The sequence below is a fragment of the Leptinotarsa decemlineata genome, unplaced genomic scaffold, assembly GCF_025532065.1.
Source record: "Leptinotarsa decemlineata unplaced genomic scaffold, Ldec_3_MD MMD2_tig00003736_RagTag_RagTag, whole genome shotgun sequence".
In the NCBI taxonomy this organism is placed as follows: Eukaryota; Metazoa; Arthropoda; class Insecta; order Coleoptera; family Chrysomelidae; genus Leptinotarsa; species Leptinotarsa decemlineata.
The window spans coordinates 3,277,907-3,282,763 of record NW_027412593.1 but is presented as its reverse complement, the minus strand read 5'-3'; positions in this window follow the sequence as shown (position 1 = coordinate 3,282,763).

The window sequence follows — 4,857 nt, the reverse complement described above, 5'->3', positions numbered from 1 at the left end:
CACAAAAAAATGAATGACGCAATAAATGTTCGAATTGGAGTCCTTCCATTTCGAGACAAATAATGGGCCAATAAGATGACCTGCAAGATCACCAGATCTTACTATTTTGGACTATTTTCTATGGGGGACATTGAAAAATAGGATTTACGCTGGCAGAGAGATAGAAAATGTGGAAGACTTCAGATTGAGGATTTTGAATGATTTCGCAACAATGCAGCAAATGTGTATTGAGGGCAATAAATAATATGAAAAACCCTAGTTCAAAAATTTCTTCACCTTGAGACACATCAGTTTTGCGAGAAGATACTTCGGCAAATTCTTCATGAAAACTATTTCTCAAATTCTGTATTCTCGTGTTCATACGACGACAATTATCGCAGGAAAACAAATGTTCGCCGGAACCCACTTCCTCCGGCAAGTATCGATAACACAAGAAAGATGAACAAACAAGTTTTATTGTCATGTGTTTCCGTAGCTCAATATCTCAATAAATATTTATTCTTATGTGTCTTGGTGCATATGTCATTCATTTTTTAGAAATTTGTATTTCTGCCTCTTTTCAGATTATTACACCAGCCAACAAATAAGAAAAAAATTGCCACTCATATTATAATGGCTATACATGAAAGTTCAACATCAAAAATTTTCCATCAAGTGAAGATTTTGAGTTATAGTTATTTTTATTTTATACAAAAATGTTTACATTTTATATATAAGATTCAAACAAGAAAAAAAACAATATATTTTGAGGAAAGATTATAAAAAAGGTTTCTATTGTAGAATATGATTTTGCCACATCGTCACGTGATGAAATTGAACAGCTCGTCAATTACATTCTGTTTTTGATGGCTCTGCCAAAGAAAAAATCATCCTTCTTTAAATTACTGTCTCGAAGAAGGAGTGAATTTGATTTATTTATTGATTAGTTTCAGACATGAGAAGATTGGTGTGATTGCTGATATCCGAAAGGCTTTTTTACAAATTAGTCTAAAGAACAAGGACCGAAATTTTCTAAAATGTCTATGGTACGATGAGGAGGGTAATTTGTCGACATAACAGGATAGTGTTTGGATTGTCCTGTAGTCCCTTCATGCTTTCTGCAGTTATTCATTTTCATCTCGATTCATTCCTCTAACATCCGGTGGAAAATTTCCGAATATCCAATATCTCAAAACTAAAGAGCAGTTTTTATGTTGATAACTGCGTAACAAGTGTGAGCAGTGAGGAAGAATTACATCATTTCACTTCAGATTCTACTCAAGTTATGTCAATTGACGCGACTGGGAATTCTCTCTTACAGACCATTCCGATTCTGAATTTTTGGGAGATGATGTATCACCTGTATTAGGATTGATATGGAATAGGAGAAGTGATACACTTGAAATGAATTTTAAATTTTCAAAAGATTTTGATGCGGCGATAATCACTAAAAGAGTTATTTTATAAACTGCTCACAAGGTTTTTGATCCCATTGGATTTATTTGTCCAGTGCAAATTTGTTATCGTATTTTGCTACAAAAAATCTGGAATTGAATGGATACAGTGGTTCCTCAAGATATCAAAGAAAAGTTCCTCCATTGGGTAGAAGAGTTCTTCTTTGAAGAAAATGAAAATACCTCGATGGATATCTATATCTGTTGCTACTAGGAAAAGCTTGCATATGTTTTGCAATGCAAGTAAAGAGGCATATGCATCTATTATTTTTCTCAGAACTGAATCATCACACAATGTTAATTTACAGTTGGTTCAAGCTAAAAACAGAGTAGCACTAATACAAGATATAACGATTCCCAAACTTGAGTTGTTGTGGGCCACCATTGGTGTTAGATTGTTGAATTCTGTTTTGGATTCTATGGTTTATAAAATGAACTCAGAGATGTTCTGCTGGACAGACTCAACTACTGTTCTTTCTTGGATTCGTCGAAAAGATATCTGGAAGTCATTCGTCTGGAATAGAATTCAAGAAATCCGGAAATCTACTTCAAAATCATTCTGGTTCCATGTACCTGGTCACATGAATCCGACTGATCTTCCATCGAGAGGTTGTTTGTCAAATCAATTATTATTGCTGAAATGGGAAGGTCCAGCCTGGTTGAGAAATAGAAATGATTGGCCAGAATCCGAAAAACAAAGATATCAGCAAATATATTGTTCAATATATCAACAGATTTTTCTATGTTCTATATGTATTTTTCCAAATACCAACAAAATCTGAATATGATGTGTTGGATTTTCAGGTTTGTTTGTAATAGTCGAAATCCAACTCGGAAAAGATCAGGACATCTTTCTAGCGATGAATTAAATAACGCTGAAGTGCATTTGATAAAGGTAATTCATAGTGAACTTTTTAAAGGGGTTGAAAAAAAAAGGATTCAAAGTCTGTCCCCTTTTCTGAATGAAGAAGGTGCTATTAGAATGAAAACTAAAATCACATATGATTTTCTTTGTCCTATTTTACTACCTTCAAGGCATTTGGTGACTGACAGAATTATTCTGCGTTTCCGTGTTAGAAATCAAGCTAAGACCTCGTTAGTCCTCAGCTCGCACAAGTTTCTCAACTCCTGAGAGTTGTTGTTTTTATGGGGGCGACAGCTGATTAACGGAAAAACAGATTTTAAACAAATTTAAACCAACAGAGCTGACATGCTGAAGTACCAGTTGTACTTTGTAAAATCAAAGAATATTTTTGGATTCCTAGCGGAAGAAGAGTTGTGAAAGAAGTATTGAATAAATGTATGAAGTGTAGGAGATTCAATTTACATCCTTTCAATGTTTCGAGTACAGTACTACCTATTGATCGAGTGATAGATGCTGCTATTTTTGAAGTTGTTGGGATATATTAAGCTGGTCCTCTTTTCTTGCGATCTAAAAAGAAAGTTTGGATTTGTCTTTTCACATGCATAGTATACAGAGCAGTACATTTAGAGATCGTTACATCATTGTCAACTGAAATTTTCATACTCACTTTGAGACGATTTATAGCACGAAGGGGGCAACCATCTACTATTTATACTGATAATGGCAGAAATTTTGTAGGCGCTGAAAATTATTTGTAAAAATTGGATTGGAATAAGATATCAGAAATCAGTACAGAGAATCAAATGGAAATTCAAACCATCAGCGGCAGCATGGTGGGGCGGTTGGTGGGAGGGCCTCATTAAAATTGTGAAGGAGTTATCGAGAAAACAATTGGGAAGAGCAAGTTTGACTTATGAAGAACTTTTTTCAGTTGTATGCGATATTCATGCAGGATATCGAAGAAACTGAAACTACTGATTTGGATAACATAAATGGCAAGATTAGACTAGTGAGATTGAAAACTTCGAATGGACACTTGATGCGACCAATTCAACGATTGCATCCTTTGGAGTTGGATTTTCAAGAAGATGAGCCTTTGAAACTCCATTCAGAAGTGACATAAAACAAGGGGGAAGAGAAAAGAAAGTTCAGAGGAGAGTTGAACCTACAGAAACCCAAACAAGATCTGGTAGAATAGTTCATCCACCCAACAGACTCAAAAAGGTGGGAGTGTATTGAAAATCGTCAATATTTCATGATCTTTTGGAGTTTGGAGCACCCAGTATTGGCTGTTTTGTGTTCTGATTCATAAAAATAAATGAAATGATTTGTCAGATTTTTGAAATAAGAATTGTTAAATGTTTTTGAGATTTTCTGCATTTCCGAAAAGTTTTATTAGAGTCTTTATAAACAATTTATTCCATTTGTATCCTTTTCTATACGTATTCTTCACCGGTTAGGGGCTGTTTTACGAATTTTTATAACAGTATTGACAAAAGTACAATGGAAAAAACATATTTTAAACTTACTGTAATGATCCACACCTACATGTGGACAGAACGTATTCTGATACAGAAATTAACTATTCATAATCATAATGATTGTATTGGCAGAAATAAGATAGATAGATAGATAAATATACTTTATTGTCCAAGAATAAATTCTCATTGACAAAGTGTGATGAAAATATAAATATATGTGTATATATATATATACATATAAAAATATAAATAAATAAAACAGCAAATTAAAAAGTATGTAAAACATATTTGTCAAAACAAAACAAACCTTGCATTTTCACTATAAATGCAATTGTATCACAATTCAATTTACACATATTAATGTGGAATAAAACAAGACTATATGTATAATAGTAATAATGATAATGATAAAAACGTGATCGTTAATACATAATATTGTTTAGCTTATCTTGGCAGAACACTGAGAATATTTACAATTTGTCATCATAATATTCCTGCAGGCTATAATAAGCTTTCATGAGCAGTATATTTTTGACCGACTCCCTGAAACGTCTCTGCTCTACTATATCCCTAACTACCTGTGGTAAATGGTTGAACATTTTTTTCCCTTCGTACATGTTAGAGTGTTTTGTTAGAGTCAATCTGGGTATTGGCAGATGTAAATTATTACTACTGTTCTGTCTTGTGTTGTGGATTCTATGTGTATCTGGAGAATCAGTGTTATATCTTTTATGAATCAGGCAAACAACTTCAAGAATGAAGATGCTGAATAGAGAGAGGATTCTGTATTTAACGAAAAGTTGTCTACAACTATCCCTATGGTTTGCCCCACATAAAAACCGCAAAGATCTCTTTTGCAACACGAAGACCTGGTTCAATAGTTGTTTACTACAGAATCCCCAAAATGCAATGCCATACCTTAGATGAGACTCTACTAGGGCAAAGTAAGTCGATCTAGCAGTGAATATATCAAGTTCATTGGAGACAATTCTGACAGCAAATGATCCTGAAGCCAATTTTGTGCATAAAGATGTGATATGTTCTTCAAATTTTAATTTATTGTCAATATGCAGACCAA